This window comes from Saccoglossus kowalevskii, chromosome 17 (assembly GCF_978046115.1).
Source record: "Saccoglossus kowalevskii chromosome 17, keSacKowa6.1, whole genome shotgun sequence".
NCBI lineage: Eukaryota > Metazoa > Hemichordata > Enteropneusta > Harrimaniidae > Saccoglossus > Saccoglossus kowalevskii.
Window position 1 is genome coordinate 24,078,645 of NC_140657.1, and position 27,538 is coordinate 24,106,182.

Below are 27,538 nucleotides of genomic sequence, written 5' to 3' on the forward strand. Positions count from 1 at the left end.
TTATCATCTAGGATTCTAACACGTACATTACTATCTCTAAAATAAATTCTCCTTGATTGAAAAAATGTTATTATTTAATTTTAAACCATTTTCAAGTTCAGAATTTTTAAGCAACACAAGATTCCTATTTTTCATTTATTGTGTGTAATGTGTTATTTTAAAATTTATTTACATTTTCTATAATTTTAAATCTTCACAGTTATTGCTGTATCATTTGTTGTTGTTGTTGTTTTTTATAAAAATTGGATTTTTATTCCATGTTTTTAAAATCATGAACAAAAACTTTAAAAAAATCAATATTATATTACCATACGTACCCTCTCAAATGTTCATCGGAGCGTTAGAGATTAAAAAATAAATTAAAAACAATTTTTTTTAATTCTTCAGTTAATTCAGCAGTTTTCCCTCTAAGCTTATTCGGCACTAGCGACTGAAAGTCAAGTTTAATATTAATTTGTTAATGTTGTACAATGTTAAAAAAACTTTGCAAAACTTGATGATGGCACAAGTTAAAATTGGCTCTGAAAAGAATATTTCTTTGTCTGGTTTTAGTGTGAGTGTCACTTAAAATAAGTTTATTAGTTAAAAATACAAAATATTTATCAGTCAATAGAAATAATAGGGATATTTGCTAAATATGTTTGCTAGCACTTTTACTTTTTGCGAAAGGTGTTGTGAATAGAGTTACCCCTTCCATTCTAAGTGGACTTGTTTGTTATTGTTTAGATATTTATTGCCAAAACACCAAACTTGGCCGTCCACTGGGAACAACAGGAGAGGCATCACATTAGGATTAAAACAAACCTTGATGTGGATACAGAATTATTAAATCTCTTCCACTAAATGCTAGACTGCTAATATTTTGGAACATAGAATGATGACATGTAATAATACCATTAAAGTCCAACAGAGCTAACGAGATTATTGGACTGATCCTAATTGGAAAGTTGTGGTTTTTTTTAATTGATTGATTGCTACACTGTTATATTTTCCAACATGATCCATATAATCTATAAATACAATACAAAAATTCACCAATATTATGTGCTGAGTAGGTTCAATAGTTCTACTCGGTGAACCTTTCCAGAGCATAAATACAGTAGAGCGGGTCAACAATGGAAATTTGAACACTGTCCAAACCGGTCATGCTCCAATGCACCCTTTACATGTGGTGTCATTTGTGTTCCACCTCGTTCTACATGTACAGAGAACTATTGAAAAAACTCCAGTGTGAGCCAATATTTAGGCAACAGTGTTTGAAATATCAAACATGTAAAGTGTCTATTGATCTATTAAAAAAGGTGACCCAAAATTTTGCATCCCAGACCCACAATATTATAGAAGGTACCCACTTTTAGGGTCAAGAATGGTTGCCGATAGTGATAGTGATAGTTTACATCCCAATCTACAAGGTAAGAGAAGGAACCATATTTAGAGGAGGCACAGAAATAAGGTTCAATTCATCTAGACTTTTCCATCGGAACTCAATAAAAATGTTACCGTAATGATTATAAAAAGTTAGCTTGTCTGCAAATACTACATTATTGTTCACCTTGTTTAGCTACAAAGCAAACTTAAACAAATAACATTATAAAAACTCACAGTATTCATGTAGCAAATTAAAAAATGCTACTATAACATAAATCTATTAAGGAACAACATCAAAAAATTTTCCCCCAATATTGGCATAAATTTAACCTCATTTTTAGGAATGGTGCAAAACCATGTTTTTTTTTATCATAATAAACTCATTTCCTGATTGGTTTATCAATTAATTAGTGAAAAAATGAAATGAAAAACATTTTACAATATGAATAACTTTACCACTTTAAAACAAAGTATTTTATAGACAAGAGCTCTTTAAAAAAAAATTTTATTGTGACTAATAGAAACTTTTCAGGGACACCCATCCCCACCTCACCCCTGCCTCACCCTAAACCAAAGGAATTATATTTTTTATGCAACATGAATTTTTTGACGGCATTCTTGTTTTCCTTTTCTGTAGACATGCAAGGATTATTCAGGGTGCGTGATGTATATATATCTTAGCCATTGAATCAACATATTACCAACAGCCAAATATAAAATTTATTTACCATTGCTGACTGCTGAAGGATTATTAGAAGTTCAGTTTTTCTAAAATATTTTATAAACCCAAGTTATGTTCATAGTCAAGGCTCACCCTGTCAAATGAAAAAAATTGACAATTTAAAACAAAAATATTAAAGTGTTCACTTTTATCAGCATAAATTTAAATCAGCTTGACTATTACTGTAAAATCTGTATTAGAAGCCGCGGCTGCTATTAAAATGGTACAATACAACAGAGGGGATGTGGCTTTTATTAGAGCATCTACACGTATGAGAAATGATGAATTTTTGGGTCTCAACTGTTCAAAAAGAATGGATGCGGCTTCTATTAGGGATGCCGCTTCTAATACAGATTTTACGGCCTCCATGGATAGCAAAATAAATGGGGGGGTGGTGTTAAATCTACAGAGACATAATTATTCATACACTATATCTTATAGCCATTATAATTGTAAAGCATATTAATGTAGCAATTAATTGGTACAAACAATATAAAAAGTGTCAATTATTTGCAACATAATTTCAATGAGTCACATGTAGCCAAAGCTGCTGGTTTCAATTTGTTTGTTGTTATTGGTGCCCACTGGGATACGTCAGCACATACTACATACTGTTTATTTTCCAACACTTGAGTGAACTTAAACACTTTTTCAAAAGTTCAAGGTATGATGTTACAACTAGTAGCTGTTAAGTCAGCTCCTTAAGTATATCTGGGTTATTCCCAAGAAACTTTATTAGTAACATGAACTGATCAAATCTGACTGGTAGAAATATTACAAATCAAAACTCATTTGATGATGGATACATCATTAATCGCACACAAATTTGTCGTCATTTGGATTTTCAAATGAAAATCTACATGTATTTTATTGCACACGCGATGGAAGGGGGGGGCACAAATGTAACAGGTCCTACTACTCTGCTAATATCTAAAATGTAATTGGCCAAGGAACTAAATGTCTAGTCAAATCAGAAACATTAAAATAGACTCAGACTGTAACTTTGAAAAAAAATATTTTTAAAACATATTTCTTTTGTTTTTGAATATGGGTCCCATGCAATGCACAATACATATGTAAAACACAATGCTTTTTTTCTATGACTTTATGACTGTAGCTTTATGTGACAATAAGTAGTGTTTCCGAAGAAACATCAAATAATTTCAGAAAGTATTGTTCTTGAGAAGAAAATATGCTTTTTGCTTTATGTACAATATTAGAAATTTACAGTATCATTAATTATTTTAATATAACTTAACATTATGTATGTACACTACATGTTATGTTCATTATTACCATGACGATGATTCAAGCATCAGAGTTTGAAGAGATGCAGGACATGAGAAGGAAAAAAATAAACATTATAAAACTCCTTAAGAGCAATTTAGAAAATAGCAAAAAGAATAATATGAACTTTCTTGTTGGATTTTCAAAAGTCATAACAATGATGGACCGGTATTCGGTCCTTTGTTCTCCATCGCCCCAGGAGAAATGCAGTACAAACATAAATCATGGTCAACTCTGACAGGACCACTTTGCATATCAAAAGCGATATGTAAATTGGGTGAAGGAACTTGATAAAATTTGATGGGAGCCATGATATGTCATGGAAACAATTTCCTGTGTATCCATGGAAACATTCACATCATGTCAGACTATCATCGTGCTATGATTAATTTCTTACATGGTACGGTTTCATAAAGACAAAAAATCATAAAAAAGGCATATTTCACTGATAGATTTCAGTAGCAGAGTTGATTAAAGTCACCAACAAGCATTGTTTAACTTCATATCTCCCCAATCGTCATGCCAACAAAAATTCCATGCTGAATCCAGTGAATAATATCGAATGCATATCTTGGTTGTCATAGAAACTGATTCTCTTAGCATAAATACTGTAAAGTATCAAGGAAACCCAAACTAGCCATTGAGGTAACCATGGTGACAGAAATGCGGGATACTTTCGGGTTCATCAAGCCATTTCTCTGAGCTTTTGACAAACTTTGGCAAATGTCACGACTGCTCAAGTTCAGCTGCTCTATAAAAGCACTTTTCAGCAGGGTCTATGACATAAATACCAAGTTACAGTAGTAATTCATGATATATTCATGTTTTCAAAGCTTACTAGTCTTTTGATGGCTCCATAAGTTGGCTGCCATTTTAGCCTCGGGGCAAAGCGTCCATTTCCCGGCTTCCTGTAGTTACGTTCTTGCATCATTGCCTGTTCTACTATAAAATCCTGTCAAACCTGCCCACATTTGGCTCCCCACAGCCAGGTGTTACTTCACTCTAAAATACTTGAATAAACTACCTAAATCAAGATTTCTCATAAAAAAAAATAAAACGTACCGAGCAGTACTAAAAAACAACATTTGACAAAGTTAGATGCAGGATTCTATCATCAATATTTTATTAACTACAAACAAATCACTAAAAACAAAATTCACCATGTTTTCCCGAAATTTGCCACATTTTCTTTAAAACTCACCACATTTCTCTATGTTACGATTTAATAAAATAGGTATTTCATTAATTTAAGTTCAATGTTTTCTTTAATTGAGAAAATATTTCTTCTATTTCTTCTTTGAACACTAGTCTTTTTTCACCTTTCACAAATAAACTCTCATACAGTTTTCTATTTTCTCAAAAAAAATTATGAAGACCTGCTGGAAATGGGGAATTATGTTCATTTGGTCTAAAATTATTAAAAAAATTATAAAAAAATACAAAAAAATGTAATATGTTGTGCCAGAATTTTTGGCGGGAAAGACAACAACATTCAAAGGGTTCCTCAACAACAAAATTTGATCAACAATATTGGAATTAAAAACACATTAATTTGGATCAGAAAGCCAATGAAAAATCCTATTTAAGAAAACAAGTTATATCTGGGATACAATTTAACACTTTTAATACCTAAAACATTTTCCAACATTTCAGGTACAATTTAATTAATAATTGTTAAAACAATTTGAATCCATAAATGAAATTGTTTAAATATCAAAATCAAAATTCACAACAATTACATTGATTCATGTTATTATTATCTATTTACTTTCTAAAAACTCAAAAAACTAAAATATTTAGCATGTTCACCCAGTTATTGTATTTTATTTCAACTCAAAGTTATAATAATTTTTCAAAAATATATATTACAATGATCAAATTTCTCAATATTGATAATTAAATTCTGAATTAAAAAAAAAAATGGAAATGTTTGAAGATAATCATTTTCGATGCATTTAAAAAAAAAAAATCACGATGAATGCAACACGTCAGTACGTGATGGATGGCTGCATCCTATGCTTTACTGACCTAAACTGTGCTGTGGGGAAAACTACAGGTGTAGTGACGGGATTTTCTAGCCTCAAGCAAACATACAGACGCATCCTGACTACTTCTTTCTATTCTCTATATCCTTTTTGTCTCATAAAATCTTCCGTTGTCATCCGATGACTCTATTTTGATGTTTTAATAACACAATGCCGACATATGTTCTTGTTATTGTATTGTTCTTTTTGTATACTATCCCCTCAGGCTCATCTTGTTTCTCCATTGTAACCTACGCAGACCTGGCTATTAAACAATAACATCCAAGGTGAAAGCTAACTAAAAACGAGTACATTTTAAAAGTCATTTTTTATGATATCGTGTCAAACGCATGCCAGTATGATATATTACTGTGATAGAAGCGTTTTTTGTTGTTGATAGTACAACATATTAAATTTTTCACCGTCAGACTTTCTCGCCCAAATTTCTCAGCACTTTTTTCTTATATTCTTCAATATTTCTAGAAATGAACCCTAATTTTGGAGCCAACAGACAAAATTTAAGTCAACTTTCAGTTTTTACTCAAAAAAAATGTGGATAATTTTGTGCAGACTATGAATGGGACTATTTTATGAATTTGTGATGAAAAGAGGGAACTGGTGGTGAAAAGGTTAATTAAACTGCATCAGTGATTAAGAGCAGTATATTTAATAGGATGATTTCATAGTTTGCAAATGAGAAAAATGAAAGCAGTGACAGAAAGAAGACTAACAACACATCTCACTCAGAAACTTAATATTTCAGCGTTCCAAACCAAAACTAAAATTGAGAAATATTCCCTATGTCAAATTAGTAGTAAAATTAACTTTCAGAGTTCCAAACCAAAACTAAAATTGAGAAATATTCCCTATGTCAAATTAGTAGTAAAATTAACTTTCAGAGTTCCAAACCAAAACTAAAATTGAGAAATATTCCCTATGTCAAATTAGTAGTAAAATTACCTTTTAGAGTTCCAAACCAAAACTAAAATTAAGACTTAGTCCAAATATCAAAATAATGATAAATTAACTTTCACGGTACTAAACCTGGACTGAAATTGGGAAATAGTCCCTGCGTCCAATTAATGGCTACTGTTTGGTACTCATAATATAAACAACAATTTGGTGCTCATAATATAAACAACAACCAGGCAGCTTCAAATTCAAGGAGCGATTGTGTACTCTTCCAGTACAATTGGGTGGAAGCCATACACGCTAAACAATAGTGCTTCTAACAGTGCCTGGGGGTGCCTTTTTGTTGCGTATTGGTATAACTGGTGACGGTGTGGCGGTAGAAGAGTGTGTCAATTTACAAAGTACAGTATACTACAAGCATAGACGTATAAACATAAGTCCTCAAAGTTGAGTTGTGTATGAACAATGAATGCATATACCTCTATTTCAAATTGAATACACTATTCAGTATTAAAACATCAAGTATAATTTCCCTGCCTAATGATGGAAGCAAAGTAAGATCAACTTGGAGTATACAACACTGTAGTGAATAGGTGGCAAGAGAATTCGTGATTGCTTTGTGTGTTGCTATATAATGCAAAGCAGCATGGAGGGGTAGGGTTGAGTTGAAGTGAATGTTTACAATGCCATATATGCACATGGCTGCACAATGTACGAAATCAAGTGGTTCTGTTTTTGTTGTGCATCAGTCAAGTTGAAAGTTTGGCTAATGCAACGATATGGATTCACTATGGAGAATTCATCAATAATTGCCCTCACCAAAGTCATTGTGTCCTACTCTATGTGTGTCACAAGTGTGGGTGGGTGGTGTGAGGAGGAGAATGAAGGGCGACTATCATGGGTGATGATTCGGTATGATGGGAGACCAATGGGTGATGGATGACCACTGGGTGTGATGGGGTTGACTGGGATTAGTGGTGGACGACTGGGATTGGTGAATGACCACTGGACGATGGATGACCACTGGGTGTGATTGGTGACAACTGAAATTGGTGGGTGACCACTGGGTGTGGTGGGTGACCACTTGGTTTTTTATATAATAATTAATTTTAATGATTTATTTAAATTATGGCATAACTGGGTGTCAGTTGACATAACTGGGTGTCAGGTGATAAAATAATGATCTTGTCTGTGGGTTTTGAAGTCAAGATAAGATCATTTGGAAGAAATTACCAATCACAGATGCATTTTGGGAAATATATAAACAGTCTGTCCATTTCCTGTTAACCTCACCAGAAATACAGGCTGACACCATAGATTTGCCTAAAATGTAATAAGGAATATTATTTTTCTAAAAATTGAACAGAGAATAAAAACAGAAGCAAGAAAAATTTGGGTAATTCTCCATCATATTTTGGGAGGGAAAATACTGGCTCAAAGATGCACTATTTTTGTTTGTGATAGTTAGTAAATCCCAAAGCATTATGGGAAAATAAATCCACAATAGCATGCAAATATATGAATTTACTGTTAATGGATTTAAATGAATTCACAATTAGGAGAAAAATATTTGAAAATGATGCGAGTCGAGGGAAAATCTTAAAATTTTGTAGCTGTTTACATTTCACTTTAGATAGGAATGGAACCGCGGAGATTTTTGTGGAATTGCGGCTTTGTGAATGTCCTCATATAATTAAATCATGAATGCTGCTAGTGGAACAAATTCAGCGATTAAGGATTTGTTTCTGGTCAGCACGTATGTCAGTTCAAAAGGGGACACTCACGACTGTTTTTTCTGGCTTCTGTCAAATTTTTGTGAAAAAAAAAATGACAAAAAAGGCTCTCGTCATGACATTTTTTTTAAGCCTTTTAATACATGTATATGGTTGGGATTGAGAAAACTGAAAGTGAAAGTTTAGAAAGGTGTAGGTGTCTCAACAGGAAATATATATGTCCGTAGTATAGCTACAAGATCAAATGCAACCACAATTTTCACCAAAACAATAAACCATTTTAGCATAAATTCTCAGTAACGGAAATTTGACAGAAAGACTTTGAAGATAAATCCATCAAAGTTAGCATGACAGCACTGCGCTCAAATTCAGCTAACAATCAAGCGTCATTATCCAATAATTTATTCTGTCATTTTTCTTGATTCTTGTTTCAATTTCTGTGGGTGGTAATTTTTGCGAAATATTATCCATCAATTTTGTAGTTACTTTAGACGCGGGGAAATACTATCAGATTTGATTATTCTCTGAACTCGCAGTTGAGGTGGTGAAAATATGGTATTTATTAAAACACACAACTGAACTAAAAAAAAATTGCAATTTACTTATTCAGCAATTTTGTCTAAAGATGCTCAAATGTTAACTTTCTTGTTGTCATAACAACTATTTTATTGATGACCTCAGCAACGATCTGTTTATTAACCGCATTACTCTCCAGCTAATGTTGCTTTTATTTTAACATTGACCACCATTATTTTTGGCAACAAAATTTTGGGGCAATATGTTTTTAGTGTATTTTTCTATAATTATAATTTTTGACTAAATAGGCATAATTTACCATCAGCTACAGGTTTTGTTCAATTTTTTTTAGACTAAGCGAGCAATTACGCAGGTTGTTTGTGAATGATGATGTTCAATGTTCAAATGGTAAAGGACAGACATGAATACTGGTAATTCACTAACCTGCCATGAAACTGTAATTGTTAATGCACAAAATTAGTTAAAAACATAGAACATATTTTTCTGTTAATTTTGGACTCAATTAATATAATTTTCCATTGTTTAAAATTGATTAAAATTTTTGAAAAAATATGAAAAAAAAATTAGGCAGTTTTATTTGGTGGAAAGTTGGCAAATACAATAAAATAAAATAGCAAACCATATTTGGACAACTCAGGGCTGAAGATTTATTTCAAGGGGAAGAGAGGACAAATTAAGATCTTACATGCATTTGTTTAAAATGAACACAGAAATAGAAGAAGATTAGGCAAGGAAAAAAAATTCTCGTTTTAATGGAAATTTTAAAATGAGGTGATTTTTTTTTTTTTTTTTAAATACTGAGCTAAAATAGGGGAAATTTGAGACAAGTGCGAGAACAAGTGCATTTTGGAATGCTTTAGAAGGAAAAAAAACGTCTGAGGCGCACAGTTCAAAATGATGTGCGCGGAAATGAGAAACAGTGATATATTTTTTCTCAGCCTTACAGAAAATCGTTCACTCGATTTTTGGTGGAAAAACCATGCTGTTCCAAGATAAAGGTAAGTAATATGTAGGAGATTGAAACCTACATTCTATAGGTGATTTTACGTTCAACTGCAAAATCTCGCGAGATGCATGAAAGACACGCGCCGAACGTCTGCCGCAAAAATCGAACGATTTGATTTTGAACTTGAATTTCTTTATTTCGTAGTTAACATCGACCGGCCGATCTTCGACAGAGAAAAATTGCTTTCGAATACCCTCACTTAATCGAAATTGTCTATCATCAAATGTGTACAGCACATTATTAGGCATGGAAATATCCCCCAAAATATTTTCGCGTTTGTCGAATCCCACGTGATGTTTGGCGCCACTACGATGCTATGACCTTTGTTTGTCCTGTTTTTACATTCGCTTTCACACATAACGCGTGATTCTCGCAGTGAACGGAAAATGGTCTATTTGCCCAACTGTCATCACCTATACTCAAAAGCACAGGTCAACAGTTGTTTGTCAAACTGAAGTAGAATTCTTACAACCATTCAGCCACCATCTATCTACTTTGACAGGCTCAGTCAAAAATGTGACTGCTATGCACTCAAGTATGCTGACCAATAAGTCATAAACCGCGTAACCGCCTTACACAATAGTCAGTTAACTATAAAACTTATACGAGTAATGAAATTATTACTATTTCTTTCTTTATTTATTTATTATATTGGTTATGAAAAATTACTTTATTACAGCTATAAATAAAACCATATACCATCATAATCATAAAACAAGACATGTTCAACAAAAAAACAATTATAAACAATTCTATAAAAAAATAAGACGGAAAATGTGGAAGAGATATTCAGTGACTATATGGATGTCAAAGTCAACTTTTCACAATCTCACAAAATAAACTCAAGCCATATAACATTATAATCATAAAACAAGACATGTTCTGCAAAAAAACATTTATGAACAATTCTATAAAGAAAGGGGTTTTCAGTTTATGGCCTAGACCACGTGGATATCAGTCAACTTTTGTCAATTTCACAAAATAAACCCAATTTTGGCAATTTTTTTCAGCATTATAGAAAAAGAGGCGAAATGCTCCACAAAAATGTTAGAAGGCAGTTATGTTATGGTGTATGAAGGGTATATACTATTGTATAAAGACCATCTTGAATAATTAAGGCTAATCTACCCTTACTAGTAGTTAATTAGCATATCATATTATCATGCTAATTAGCAAGAACATTATATTTTTGGATTGGAAGGAGGCCAAGATAAATACAATCTTACTGGTACTTTTGAATAGACTGGTATTAACATTGAATTCTATTCTAGTCCTACTTCTGTTCTTGCGGGCAGAGCTACGTCATTGAACGTTCTACTTTACTAAGAGCGCACCTCTGTAATTTGTATTTCTACGGGCTCTGTGCGAAGCTCTGTGGAACGCTGATCGAAGAGTGAAACCATCTAAAGTCAAGGAAACAGCACAAACTCAACTTTGAAGTAATCCTGAGCAACCAAATTGCACGTATAGGGGTAATCTCGTTACACTGTCAGGGGAGTCTCAACAACCATCCCAAAGTACCGTTTTCTGATAGTTTTCGGCCTTTGTTTTCACCGTAATGGTTGCCAGGCTGTGAAAATACCCGGATGTCTGCACTAAGAATTGGAGGCAAAGTTACAATACCTTTGTTTATTTCTAGCCCACTGAAGTAACCGGTTACAATGTTTACAGCAAACATTGCGCTGTGTTCTCTGTACCTATACAACTATTGCTAACATTATTGCCATGACAACCAAGATAGTGTTCAAAGGACAATATGTATCTAACAAGATAATGTAATTTTGACCTTGCAATAACACCACAAATATTTACACTGAAACTATAAAATATTTCTTGTTTCTCTTATACAAAATATTGCAATGAAGTTTAAACTATTTTAAAAGTTATACTTTTCATGTAATAAAAACATAAATTAGATTTCAAATTATTAATTAAAGTACAGAAGTGATTTAAAAATAATTCTTTTCATTTAATAATAAAATTTCAAATACATACACAACTCTGAAATGTACGTAAGCACATGTGCTACTAATAGAGCAAATACAGTATTGTATACTAAATCATTAAAATATGACTTATTTTGAAGATCATACCTCTGAAATTTTGTGAGAACAATTATGGCATTTAAAATAGGGTTAACAACAAAAACAAAGTTATTTTAAGCTGTGTAAATTATGTAGCCGATACAACAAAGGAAAAGAATTCCATTATCTGGGAAACCCATTCCACGACTAACGTAAGCCGAACTAGCCAGCAAACATGGCGGTTCATTAAACGAAAAGCAGTAAATGAAAAAATCGGGTTATCAGACATTATGGATACAAGTTGTTATTAACACACCAGAATTTCAATTCGTGGCGGTGTTTTGAGACGCAAGATGTTGACGTTTTTTTTGCCCAGTGATAAAGCAATCATGTAAGACTCGGTAAAATGAGAGAAAGAGAGCGATATTGGATGGTAGTATAACAAGCATGCATGTCAAATGTCAGAGCCAAATTGTTTTCTTTCTGCTACAACTCCTACCTACATTCCGTTCATTTATGCTAATAGTAAGGGTTTAATATAAAGACTTTAATAGTTCGCTATCTATCGAACTTCTTTGATTGTACCGACAATGACCTGACTATAGCATGTCAGGCACCTAAAACGAGATCAGGAATTATTCTCAGATGAAGGAGAACATTTTCATATCCTGTTGAAGCTAACTGGTAATGACACAGCATGCACAGCAGAATTGATCAGAAATACTTTTGTATGCATTATGTCTCGAGTTATTGCTCTGAAGTTTGCCCAGTATATTAGACGTACGACTTCAAGCTATGAAGCAGTAACTCGGTGAAATTACTCCCACTATTATCTCCGTCAGACCAATTTGTTCCACCGTTGCTATGGCATGCAACACTACAAACATATTTAGAACCAAATTTATGAGAAAAGAAATGTAATTGGTTAGGGAGTGTTATACAAATATCCAGCAACCAATCAACAAGCCTGTACCTCCCCAGAATCAATTGCATGTATTTTTCCAGAATTGAGTGTATTTTTCTAAGTTTATTTACTTCACTTTTTTTTTATTGCAAGAGACATTTCGCAACATATCACTATTGTCTCTCCAGAAACTTCTTGAAGCGTAAATTGCAAGTTTGAATTCTGATGGTACAAAAAGTGTGTACAATTTTAACACTGATGGTACAAAATTATCCAGCAACCAATCAACAAGCATATACTTCCCCAGAATCACAGTGGCATATATTTTCCCGAGATTGCATGTATTTTTCTAATTTTATATATTTCATTATTTGTTGTTGTTGCTGCAAGAGATATTTCGCAACATTGAATATCACTATTGTCTCTACTGATACTTCTTGTAGCATGGAAAAAACAAGTACGAAAGCTGATGGTACAAAAAGTGAGTACAATTTCATCGCTGATGGTGCAAAAAGTGCATACAAATTTATTTATTACAATAGCCCAAATCTAGTGGAAAAAAACTAACTTTTTTTAACATCACACATCTGGTACCCTTTTTCACTTTTGTATTCACACTGAAAGTGTCACCTCAACCAGAATGTATTTGCCATCCTCAAATATGTGATATCATGTATAACAATTGTCAAGTGATTTCTGCAAGTTTTGTAGCATTTATTAAAAATATAAACCATTAAGCCACTGTTACAATGTATTATAAATATTATTTTACTATGAAAGGCAATAATAAAATAAAGATAATAATTTCATTAATATACAAAATGCATATGTCTCATATGAAATTAACGAAAGAAAGTTCTACCGTGTATTTTATAATGCCTAAAAAATGAATTGGTAAAATTGTAATATAAGTTTTGTCATAGATCCTAAAACATAAAATATTGCTTTCACGGAAATGGATACTTTGCTGTTTCAGTCCTTGACAAACCGTGTACCACACCAAGCTTTGTCACAGTATAGACAAACACAATTCATGGCATCATCAATATGGCTAAAAACTAATATAGTGAGACAATGATAAGACAACGACAAAGAAAGAGATGGAAATAAAATGAAACGACATATAGTAATTTTAAAAAAAATCTTTACGTTGACCTGCTTGAAGTGGCTGAGGTTAATACAATATCATTACTTCTATTCGGGGAAATAATAACCATGGGAACGAGCTGAAACACCACCAAGGTTGTTAACAACCAAAAAATGTATATTTTCACAAATTCTATAGCTTCATCTCAACTACTGCGAGGTGAAAGTAAATCTCAACAATGACATTTCGTGAAAAATGTTCATTGTTAAAAAGATTTTTGTTCAGCAAAAAAATTAGCATTTGATATACAAAGTCAGGTGTTATACGGGAAAGGTGAAAAACTGACATTTGACACAGAAGAGGAAGTTTTTTTTGACAAGATCCAGGCGTTGAGCCATTTTCTCTTGATTATTAATATTATCTATGCTATATTTAAATAATCATCGATATTAATGCACGTTTTCAATAAAAATCAGACTTCATAGTTGGAAAACCTTTATTCTGATGCCTGGTAGAGTATCGGGGAAAGGTAGAACACTATTCATACACAGCTAGCTCATGGAGATTGTTTAATTAAATAGTTCATTTGAAAATCCCATGTTTTCTCAACTCTCTCTAGGAGGTAGTGGTAGGCATGCTGTCATCCTCTACCAGTTTATTAAAATTTTAAATCCTCTATCCACACTTTGTACAAGACGCGCATACAAAATAGTCCACACAAAATTTGGTATCTGAAAAATACTCCATAATTTGGATTTCATACTAGCATACATTCTTCTTAACACAGATATGAAAATTAATACAATATAAAAAATACTAGCTGTATTAATTTTTTGAGAAAATTGTTTCACTTTTGTGACACTTGTGCCAACGTCAACTTTTGTCACCGTTCAAAAAATGACATTATAGAAATTTTCATCCTTTTTTTGGAATTTTTTTTTTGAAAATGTTGTTCAACCTCAGTATTAATGGCAAATTATGTCCATTTAGTCCACAAAAAAACAAGTTATGGGAAAAATGCATGAAATCTGGCAAATGTTGCATCAAATTTTTTACAGTATATGAAGGGTTGAGAATAAAGTAGTCCGAGTTACAGATCAGTGGTATAATAAAAAGTTCACAAATCATGATTTTGTCAAAATGCTTCAAAGAATAATTTTTTGTAATTCTCTGATTTGAACCTCACATTAACTCCTCTTTCTCGTTTCTAACTTCATATTGGTCTAAGTTGGCGGCTAACTTTCTAAAAAAAATATGAGCTTTTTAATTTTATAAATAACTGCTCTGTAATTGGTAAAATGTGTGCGATTCTCCAATAATTGAACTGTTGGTATCGATTGTTCATGAATTACCATCAGGGTAACAATGTTCTTTTGTTCCAAATCGTACCTCTGACTATCAAAGTCGCATCGACAATAGGCACGTCATCGTACAGATTACACCACAATTATGATATGCAAATCATTTTATCAACCGACTAATTTATACTTTTATGCTTCAGTGATTTTGTATTAATTAAGAAAGATACATTGTATCAGCAAAGTAAATCATAGCGGGGATGTCTAGGAGGGGGGTCTTTTCATTCCCGAGGTGAAACACGCACTCAGGAAACGAATGAATTGAAAACCACCACACTGCATACTGATCTGATTTTCACCATTTCCAGTTTTCAATCTCAATAATTTATACACACCAAACATTTTGACTCTTTCACAAGTTGGTTACCATAGCAACCATAAAAGCGGTTGATACATGTTACACCCAGTAAGCTGATTTGAATTTCTTGTGTTCCGTTGTGAGGATATTTCTGAGAGAAAGTACTACCTGCGAGGGAAACGAACTTGGATGCACGACCTAACGGGGTAAAGTCTATTCAAGCTTTCACAGATTTTCCTCCACAAATAACCCAGAATCAAACCAAACACTTGTAAATCAAGGTTAGTATGTGTAGACAGTTGAATGAGATGTAGATGGCTTTAGTATGTAACGAGTAGATATGGTCTTTGTCAACATTAATAAGATTATACAGTGTCATAGCCAATCCTTTAAGTGGCTAAAATGACCAGTAGCTGTGTAACGACGACAGCGGCACAACGACTGGCCATGCATACGTTGATCTATCCATTGTTCCCTTACAAGCTATTCTTCCTTATTCTCCCCAGCTCATTTGCATAACAATAGGATTAAGACACATTGAAACTGACACAATGGTCTGTTTCTATAGATGTTAGCTTAGATTGTACGGCTTCTGTGTGCGACTATATAAACACGGGGATCTCAAACTGACAAAGATAAGTGTACTTGACTTAGCATGGAAAATGGGATATAATAAAATAAGACAAAGAAAAATACAACTTTTATTGTTCCCCGCACATCGTACAAGTATTTGACCACAACGACACGAAAGAAAAGACACTTTTAAATAAAATCAAAAGTCGAGACATAAAGTTGTATGGGCAAATAAAAAACCCTGACCATAACCTTGTATTTATGTGAAATAGTTAAACTTCAGAATCCCAGGAAGAGTGTATGCGGCATCACCTTAGTGCTACAGTGAAAGAGACAAATATATACTGTCAGTTTTGCAACAGCCATCAACGATCAAAGCATTCGGCAGAGCCTTTGATCGACCTATCACAAGACGTGATAATTTCATACAACAATTAATTTTAATTCAGCATTTAGAAAAGCTATTTGTGGTGGGTGCATAAAGAAGCTTTAGTTAAAAAAAAATGCACGTTTTTGGTATCAGTTAAAAACATGCACCTCAGCTCTTATTTAGGTTTTTCATCGCAACATTTGTGGTAAAGTGAAAAAAAGTTTGACATGGCGCACAAAGGGTTGGCAGGAAAAAAACATAGATATTTATGGTTATCGAATAAATATCATAATACAAATTGACCAGACATTTTTTTCTCTTTTTTTTTCACTCGTTATGGTTATCGAATAAACTGTCTATAAATATCAAAATGCATCAACAAAATGTTTTTGATTTACCTCTGATGAAAGTAGGGGTGGTTTGGGAAGTATATTAAAGCATACTTTATGGAGAATGTGATACGATAACATCCAGCTATTACTTATAATCTCATTTATTGCAACACTGACAATGAAATCCATTTGTACGCTAAGACCATCTTTAATTATTCCTTATACTGTCAGTGTATTTCAAATTCTCTATCCCCGGGAGAGTTTTTCAATAATGGAACATTTTATTGCGCTAACAAGACAATCATGTAATTAATTGTTTTCAATTAACTATGTCTTTTGTCATGTCTTTTTATTATTATTACGTTTTGTACCTTAACCTTTCCACCACCAGACTCTGCTAAATTTACTGAACATTTTTCTCATATTCTTCAATATTTCTGGAAATGAACCCTAATTTTGGACCCAACAGACAATATTTAAGCCAATTTTCAGTTTTCACTCAAAAAATTTGGTTATTTTTGTCCAAATCTTCTGAAGAAAAGTGCAGACTATAACTAGGACTATTTTGTGAATTTGTGATAATAAGGTTAACCTGCCAACTAATAATTCAATTCACACCCAATATTATACATTATTTATTTTTTTACTTTTTTAAAATAAATATTGAATGAATTGATGTAATTTTTTTTCTATTAACTGAATCTTTTTATTATTATTAGTTTTTGAACCTTAATCTGCCACCTAATAATCCTTAGTTCTGTCAATAATTCGCACATATACATTATTTTTTCACTTTAAAAAACATAATAAAATGAAATGATAATTAATTGTTTTATATTAACAGAATCTTTTGTAATGTTTATTATTATTATTATTTGTAGCTAAATTGATAATCCTTACTTCTCTGAACAATTTGCACATTTCATACCTGACAACTGTTTTTTTAATTTGGCCTCGCTAAAAAAAACAAATTAAGAAAGATTTATCTATTCTTCAAAAATATATATTTTTACAGCTACTCTACCGAATTTTCACCAAACTAAATGTTTGTTTTTCTCATTCTCTTCAAATTCAAATTTCTAATCAGGTTTTAAATACAACTTAAAATTAAAAATTAATGTATTTTATGTTGCATGGGACCCACCTTGAATGCAAACTGTGGCTCTGTGGAAATTAAAATTATTTTAAAACTACTTTGTGTAATTGCTTTATTATGCTATAGCATTTCATAACTGTATTGTTTAATAATTATCTATCTTCATGATTTACTGTTTTGGTTAAAAAAGATGAACAGATAAAAACTCATTGTGGATTCACCAACATGATCATGTGACAATGCATTTTTTAGATCAACTAGTATCGCAAGGTGTAATCAACAGAAAGCTTCAAAATTTATCAATACATATCAAAATTTATCTCCTCCACCAATCCTCTGAACCAGACTGCAAAACCAACTCCAGAAAATTTGAACGACGACACAGATGGGTCTGTTTTATCTTTATTACAGCAGACCTCCCTGTCAATGTAGCCGTGCTTCTCGCTTTTTTTTTTTTTTTGCTGAATTCACAGATTACACAAAGCCGGCTACGGTGTTTGGTTTTCACACCCACAGCATACTTAGGTAAACACTGGTAGGAAGCGGTAAGATCAAACAATTCATGGCAATGGAATAAACGAACAGACAGACAATAGGATGAGATACGGTACAATCTGTTGTTTGGTTTGTTTTAGTACCTTCGAGAAAAATAGGTTATTGTTTTAACTGCTCCGTCGACACTGTCAACTTTCTGTCATTTTTATGAAATAGATGCTGGCATTCATCTTAAATTTTTGAAAAACTGAGGGGAAAGTGTTTTTGTTAAACAAAATCTATAATCTCTTCTGGAATGACCTTTTTTGATACATGTTTCGAGAAAAAAAATGGAAGGAAAATAAATTTTGTTCTTTTACCATAAAATAAAATTATTTATTTTTTTTCAATTCCAAAACACTTTTTATTCTTAGTATTAAGTTTACAGAGATAAAACATGAAAAATATAAGGTATGAATAAATGGTTCCAGTGACACATTCTGGAAAATACATCCATTACTAACCGAATTTAACAGTGACAAGAAACATTCTAGTTCAATACCTAAATATTAAATTCAGGATTTTAGACTTCAAGGTCCATTTACATAGATTTTAAAAAGTGTTCATTTACTGCACAGTTGGAGATTTTAAGATTTGACTGACTTATTTATGTTTTTTTAAACAAATATTGCTGCTTCAGTGACTGCATAGAACTACGTGGCTACCAATTTAGTTTGCATTCAAAAGAGAAAACATTTTTTATTAAAACTTGATTATGAATCTTCAAGCTAATATGATGTTATTCAAAAATGAACTAAATATTACTTTTAGTTCCTACAGTAAAATTATTTTACTGGTACTAGCAATGTTTTTTTTTTTAAATTAGAAACATTAATTTGGTAGTGACAGAAAACTTATCATTTTGGCGCAAGCTATCATAATACAATCTGACTAAATGGCTTAAAAACACAATTATTAGCCAATTAACAGAATTTGGGTACATTCTAACTGATTGGACTAAAATACACCACAAAATACACATCACCCAATCAAAACAAAGCTTAGAAGTACAAGACTGGCAGTTTAAGTTATAAAACTATTAAGTGCGAATGAATGGTACCGTTTGTACCCTGCCTACAAAATCAGTGAGAAGTGTTATTTCAGTACTTGCCGTGAATCGTACAGGTGTAAAATCTAGGGTGAATTATATAAACATAGTAGAACTATAGCAAGTCACGCATCACCAATCACCATTGACAGCTACATGAGACCAAGCTTCCACAGGTGTCGCTAACAATACAGACTGGGGTCAATACAACGTTATGTTTAGCAGTGAACCTAACTTGGTGTATACATCTATGTTTATGGTACCAATGAAGTGCTCGAATCCATAGCTGCCGTATACAGGCTAATTGTAGAAGTTTAGAAATGCATTATGTGAACATCGACAGGCGGAGTAAGCCACACAGAGACCAGGTGTATTGGGTACATGATCCACGGTTTCCTGTACACATGCATCAAACGAAACCTTATTCTTCCCCCTTCCACGCAATTACAATCCACAAACTCAGAAAAACAAGCAGTCAATTTCACTGAGAAATGCAGGTGTGGGTCGGCATTGAAAAATCTACAGTCGCTATAAAAAACTAAAATAACCAACTCAAGTTTAATTAAGCTCTCCCATCAAATCAAACGTGCGCAAACAGTTTTCTTACTTCAGTGTTATGTATATATTGTTGTTTTTACTATTATTTAGAAATGAAGTGTTATAACTCTATTAAAATGTAATCATGGCCAACAATTAAAAAAACAAGGTCAACAAAATGAACACTGAATAAATAGCTAGCTTAATTGTCAGTTGATTTTTCAGTTCAATGTGTTGATTACCACAACTTTGCGAAAAGGCAGTTAAATCTGCAGAGGGGGACGCATTTTGGTTAAGTAGTTGGCTTAAAGTGAAACTCCAGTAGCTGCTGATAGCCATGTAAACAGGGAGTACATAAACTATACAATTACTTGGGGGGACTTGCTGAGACCAACCACTGCAAAGCTTTCAGAGCCTTCAGGCATGGACTGCACAATCACAGTAACATAGGGACCCCAACTGTGCTGAAAACATGTAAATCACATAGTGCACCCCTATCAGTGACCCCCTAGGGTTGTTATTAATCAAAGCTACAAATGTACACAACTAAAGTGAATTCAATATTTCATTGGGTATAATTTCATGTTAGCTTTTAACCAATTAGCAATTAAAAGCAATTAGTTGAAATAGTGTACACCGGCTAATTAAATTATATTCAGATCGACTTTCATCTAAATCCTATTAGAGATCATTAGAATAATATTTAGGAAAAGAAACTATAGTTAGATCAGTAGAAGAATATTTAGGAAAAGAAACTATAGTTAGATCAGTAGAAAAATATTTAGTAAAAGAAACTATAGCTTTTTGAATTGCTATGAAAGACTTTACCTTCGACATCATGATAGCTATATAATCCCACATCATGCTTAGAATTCATACCACCATGGGAAGCTATGATTGTAGTTTCATGGTGGCTGGTCAGTATACGCACTCAATGACTAGTATTGAATCGTCTTTTCATGTCTCCATTTTGACAATGCCAGATATATTAGCATTGGCCAGCATGCAGCTGGCAGACTGTCTGTCCCGCGCGTAAACGCATACAGCTTTAATTGCAGTGCTACGTTGACATCCATATTATACTTAAGTTTAAATGGTGAAAATGGCCCGAAAAACTCCACACCTTAGGATGTAATGACATTATTACCGGCAAGCTTGATGGGAAATCCTTGGGTAAGTTCTATTTCAAGTCAAGCCTGTTTCCTGGTACATAGTATAGCTTTAATATGGGTGTAGAAAACAAGACTTGGTGGAACAAATGAACAGTTGTGTGTTAATTGACTCGCATAGTCCACACTGCTGCTTTACACATGCTGTCTGCCATTGGTTATTTAGACTGCAGTTTTTGAGTAAGAAAAAAATGCTGAAATAAACACATGTTTACAACCCCCTCAAAAACAACAACAACAACAAATACATGTTTAAAAATTTGTCATTATTAGAGCTATAATATAAGATTAAAGTTGGAAACAGCAGTCAAGCCCATTTTTGGACAGAACGCTAACAGGGCAGTGAACAGTTTTGTGGTATAAATCTAAATTAACAAAATATACAATTATTAAATCAACTTATTCACCAACTTATTCACCATATTTATTTTTATTTGGATGATACCCGGTACTATTTATTTTAACACTGTCCTTCCAAAATGTTAGCAAAATTACTCAAAAATAATATATTTTCAAATTCAGTTGTTTTTTTCTCTTAAAATATGATTTTGACTTAAGCACTAATGTGGATGAAAAAGATTGATGTGTTGTAACTTAACGACGGTATTTTATAAAATGTTGATTGCTATTATAGCTGAAAGGAATACTCCGAAACAACAGCTAAAGAACAAAGGCAGATGTCAAGCACAACGCTGTTAAGATATGAAGAATGACTGAGTAATGTTTAAAAACACTAAGATTTGAACCCAAGTCTCTCTGTACCTAAGGCTACCTATAACTATTCGCAGTGTGTGATCGTAAAACTGCCTTACACATTAAAAACAACAGAAAAAAGCAACAACAAGTAATTGAAAAAGTAGATTTTTGCTGCCTAGTTTTAACTGAATTTATTGCAGAATAACTAATATTTTCATTTTCCTTGTTATAAAATTAAGTTTGACTTTTTTGGACAACTTTAATGATTTATAATATTTTTTAATAATTATTTTGTGTGGTGATACAAAAAAAAAATGTAATAGTTTTTAAACTTTTAAATGTAATTATAATATATGACCCCTTTCACAAACAATATTGTTTTTATCTTTTTTTAAAATTGGTAACAGCATCGGGGGTGGGGTTTTGTGGGGTGGGTCGTTGTGGGGTGGGGAGTGTGGCGATTAGGGCTATACAGTTAGAAATATAAGATGCAGACGCAGAAATTGCTTGGAAAGAAACAAATTTGAAAATGAGAAATTGAAAGTGGAATAATCAGTGCACAAGACAGGACAGAAAAAGACTGCAAAGTGAGAAAAAAATGAAAACGAAATGAGACACTATTAAGACAAAGTGAGCCAGAGACTGTGTACATATGTGCTTGATCACCAGCAGTTGGTTCAACTCCATCACCACCATCAACTGTTAGATATATTGTTACTGCCCTTATATTGGCCTTTTTGTTTCTTCATTAATGGTTATATAAACAAACAGATAAAAGTGCTTTAGTAACCAATCTATCACAGCCTGTGCAGTTCTCTGTATTTTGTGTCTCAGACAAATAAAAAATGAGCTAAAGGTCAAAACATAAAACCCTAAACATACACAGCCTCCTTAGTATATCATATATCACCTACATCACCACATCATCTCTGGCATCAAATGCTATCCTCTTTCACACTACATTTACTGTCATAATACACAGTAACTTTTTAATGTCAAACTTTCATTTTCATTGAAGCAAACTGACTTAGATATTCTGAGACAAATTAAAATTAGTATTATCACATTAATTCCTTATCAAAGTGATGTTTAAATAAATTATAAAAAAATTACATTTGTCTAAATTTTGACTTTCATTTTAATTGATGCAAACATTAATTCCTTGTCAAATTAGTATTTAAAAAATTGGGAATTTTTTTAGCTTAAAATTAACATTCACACATTTTTCTAAAATTCAGTATGATCAGCTTAGCATAAACAAAATACAATTAGGATTTTCCTATTTCAAAAATTAATAGCATATTTTGATTTGTTCTAACTACTGAGATAAAATATTGTGATTTTCCTATTTCAAAAATTAATAGCATATTTTGATTTGTTCTAACTACTGAGATAAAATATTGTGATTTTCCTATTTCAAAAATTAATAGCATATTTTGATTTGTTCTAACTACTGAGATAAAATATTGTGATTTTCCTATTTCAAAAATTAATAGCATATTTTGATTTGTTCTAACTACTGAGATAAAATATTGTGATTTTCCTATTTCAAAAATTAATAGCATATTTTGATTTGTTCTAACTACTGAGATAAAATATTGTGATTTGAGTTGGAGGGGGTTGAACACAGTCTTGATTTATTATACTTCAAAAAACAGAAATGTTAAAAAACTTTTTGGGAAGTAAAACGCATGTATAAATTGTATAGTACGATATTTACATTAAGTGAGGGCAATGTGTTGAAACAGAGATTGAAAAATGTTGTGCAGTTTTATTACACTTTATGATTAAATTGTTTTTTTATTATGATATAAGCTCTAACAATTATATTTTTAAAAATTGACTCATTACTATTTTTTTTATAATTAAATCTAATTTTATTGATTATTAAACGTCCAAAATACTACAATGGAAGGGAATGAACACAAGTCTTTTTTTTGACAATTTAACTGAAAACATTGTTTTCAGAGATTTTCCTTAACAAGGTCGATGGTTTGAGTTCAGGTGGTGGAACTCAATCAATTCCTGCTCATCAATACCCACTTTTTTGGCATCTGAAAGTAACTCCTTGACATTTTTAATTTTAAACCGATTTTAGTCGTTTTTCACCCAAATGTAAGTAGACATCCTGCTAATAAAGAAAATATTTGACTTTCTACCATTGTCATTCATAAAGCAGCACATTACCCAAACAACCTCTCTCGAAACTAAATATTTGAACAAAGTCTTGTTGTAATTCTCAGAATAAAATATTCTGCTCATAACAAAGAGATAATTTAAAGTTTCTTGTCTAACATTTATCATCTCTGGCACAATGTCTAAATATTCATTAAATGTCTTCTATCAATAGCCTAATATGACAACCGAGTCTTATTATGTATCGTTCCATGCCAAAAGTAAAGCTAACATCATTGATCGGTTACGATTCATGTCGTCTCTCTCGATCACCGGATGATGTTTAAGATAGTAGCATACTGTCAATATTGAACAGTTGAACCATTACTGAAGGAAGTTCAAACTTTTCAACATACTGGTTTCCTCAATTTATTTAAAACACAACAATTAATGTGTGCAGAGTATGCTAAACTTCTATCGACATACAGCTATGTCTAAGTACTTATCTTGAAATACAACATTATGATGTTGATTTCAATATGACACCCACAGAGACAAAATTGTACATTGTTTTTAACAAGATTTAACTTCAATAACTAGTGTACATTATGGGGCAAACTAAAATAGCATATTTTCAAATCTTTGTTTTATTTTGCAATATTTGTTTTCTCTTTGTCAGGAGTATATTTTTCTGATCCATTTTACCATCAGGATTAATAATTTGAGTATTATAATTTTCTCTAAATGTAATTTTTTGTTAATTTTAGACCAGACAGATTTTATTTTGAACTCAGAACTACAGGTTTTCATCAAACTTTTTGAGAAACTGCAGACAAAAATTATGGAGTTTTATTTTGGTGACTTAAAGTCCTGAGCAGAGAAATAAGCAATAAATTTGTAGAAGATGGACTACGGGTACATTGAATAAAATACTATGTACTTTCAAGCATTTGTTGATAGTAAAAACAAGAACACATGCAGACTCAGCATGCATGTTTTCTGAGTAAGTTCCAAACTACTGATAAAATAAATACTGTTATCTATCCAGGAGGCTAACCCCACGCAAAGCCCCCCCCCCAAACAATGAATGAGAAAACCTAGGTTTGAACACACCTGGAATGGGTTGATTTCCAACTATGCCCATTCATCAGATTCATAATAAAGGGTCTTGATTTAACTCGTGTTTTGTTGTCTCTATTGCAATTGCTAAACAAACCATGAAATTCTTTTCTTTCCCTTTTTACACTCGACTTGAATATGTGGTATTTACTTCGGTATCAAAGCCTTCTTTTACTGTCTGTCATCCCATTCAACGCAGTCTGTAAAGTGTAAGGCGGCAGCGTTGTCAGCTGAAGAATCGTAGTAGCGGTGGAAGCACTTACACAGTAGTGGTAGAATTTCACCTGGAAATATTCACTTGATTGGGCGTTGATGTTTACGATATTCTGGTTATTGAATCACGCACGAAAGGTGTAAGTTTAAAACCAACATGTCTATGTTAAAGTTTGGGTGCTAACCATGCTACATTCCTTTCAGTCATTTCAGGGTCAATTCTGTCACGCTACAGTGATTTTTCATTCTCTAAAGAATCAACCAAAGTCTTCACAGATCTTACCAATTCATGGATTTTGTTTTGTTCTATTCCATACTCAGGCCTGTCAACTATCATTCGTGACCGGAAAAGAAACAAATTAGTCCCCCAAATTGTAAAATCAAATAAACGCCCTTAACCTTTCCACAAACAGTTCCTTCTTTTCATCACAAATTCACAAAATAGTCCCGTTTATAGTCTGCACTTTCCTACAGAAGATTGAGACAAAAATAGCCCAATTTTTTGAGTAAAAACTGAAAATTGACGCAAATTTTGTCTGTTGGCTCCAAAATTAAGGTTCATTTCCAGAAATATTGAAGAATATAAGAAAAAAGTGCAGAAAAATTTGGGTGAGAAAGTCTGGTGGCGAAAAGGTTAAAGATGTCAAGACATTGAAAAAGCAGCATTGAATATACTCACAAAAGTGGAAATGTTTAAAAACAACTTTTGTGGAATTAGTAGGTGTGCATTGATTGTATAACATGAGCTTTACATTGAGAGAGTGCAGTATAAAACATAAAAAATTTTAAATTTCCAAATTTTAAATTGAATGAAACTGAAATTCAAAATTTAATAATACTGTACACCATTACTATGCTGTTTCATCAAGTTCCAATATAATGGAAGTTTTTGGTTTTGATACAATCAAAATCAAGACGTAGCAGAAAGCGGCATTTATTACCTTAAAAAAAACAGAAATGTGGAGAAAAAAAACTTCTGTGAAATTAACAATGATAATTAATCTTTACACTGAATGAGTGCAGTGGAAACAGGTTTTTAAATTCCCAAATGTAACAGAGATTCAAACATAATAATTATTCCTCATAATTATTATTGCTGTTTTATTATGTTCTAATGTAATTAAATTTACCTTTTTGTTTTGTTTTTAATATTAGGTTTGATAATTATATATTTTTAAATTGACTCATTACTACTTCTTTATTAATAGTTTTATTGTGTATTGTGAGTATAAAATACCGTAAAAACTCCAAAATTTCGACCACTTTTAACTGATTGTTTTTGAAAAACAGTTGGGTTTTTAGAATACAAAATAACAATAAATTTGAGTAAAAATAAGTGAGCAATTTCTGGTGAGGTCAAAATTTTTGAGATCAATAAATTACAAAAATCCGTCAAATAATTAAGTTTTTACGGTACTAAAAATTTAGGAAACTCTCAATTCTGTTTTTTTTTTTTTTTTTAGAATGACTAGTTTTCCATCTCTGAACACGAACTAGGATAGATATCATGATTATTTTTCACAGCTGACTTGATAAAAAAAATTTATATTTGGAAAATACTGAGGTTCATTGGTTTAGAAAATATAAATGCACTTTACAATTATTCCAGTTCAGTTTTATCAAAACAACACTGACATTTAATAACTGAAACTTTAGACTTGAAAAATCTAGAATTATAGAGAATAATATTTACTCAATTTAAATTCTAAAAATCTTATATTTATTCCACTTGCTTTGTGGTGTTACTATATAGCTCCCTGCTGTGCCACCATCAAAGTCTCATATTTATCTTCTTACTTTTAGGTTTTACATTTGGAGTTTCTGAATAAAGATATGTGCAAAAACAAAACGAACAAGAGACCAGGCAGGGTAATCAATTGGTACAGAGAAGCTCAAGGATTTTGGTTGTCATAAAGAAGAAAGCGGTTCTAATCTGCTTATTGTCAGTATGAAGTGTAACGCTTTCACCACGTCATACATACGAACGGCAAGGTGAGACCATGTCGCCCCAAGGGAATCGTGTATAAATATTCGGTATTCCAGTATTTACAAAGGTTCGCTGCATATGTATGGGGGAAAATCCCAAACACAGCGGTGCAGCAACACCAGTCTAGGCATTCAATTGCAGTCTTATTTTGTAAAGCATATGGTCCTACACATAAAATAAAACACAATTATTTGTAAAAATCAAGCACTGCTTATGTATGTTAAAACAGAATGCTAGTCACAGATATCAAATACATTTTTTTTATATTTACTATTTTACCATATTAAGTTGTTTATGTCATTGCAAATTTTTTTCCACCCAAAAAATAGTGTAAATGTTTTTAGCTTTTTATGTTTTCTATATAGTTGGTACATTTTGAAGCAAAAAGTAACTTTTTTTTAATTTCTTTTTTTACCACAAAAATTCACCATAGGTAATATTTAATGACTAAAATTTATAAAAAGTATACATACCGGTATATCATTTTTAA

At 32.2% G+C, this 27,538-nt stretch overlaps 1 protein-coding gene and 1 long non-coding RNA gene across 2 annotated transcripts in view; one reads left to right on the plus strand and one right to left on the minus strand.

The window, feature by feature from the left end:
• LOC100328994 (Lim homeobox transcription factor) overlaps positions 1-27,538 on the minus strand; it is a 55,095-nt gene that overhangs the window by 11,288 nt on the left and 16,269 nt on the right. The gene's annotated exons all lie outside the window — the stretch shown is intronic.
• On the plus strand, positions 24,984-27,252 carry LOC144359397 (uncharacterized). Its single transcript, XR_013422004.2, has 2 exons — positions 24,984-25,201; positions 26,865-27,252. It is a non-coding gene; the product is annotated as an uncharacterized LOC144359397 (long non-coding RNA).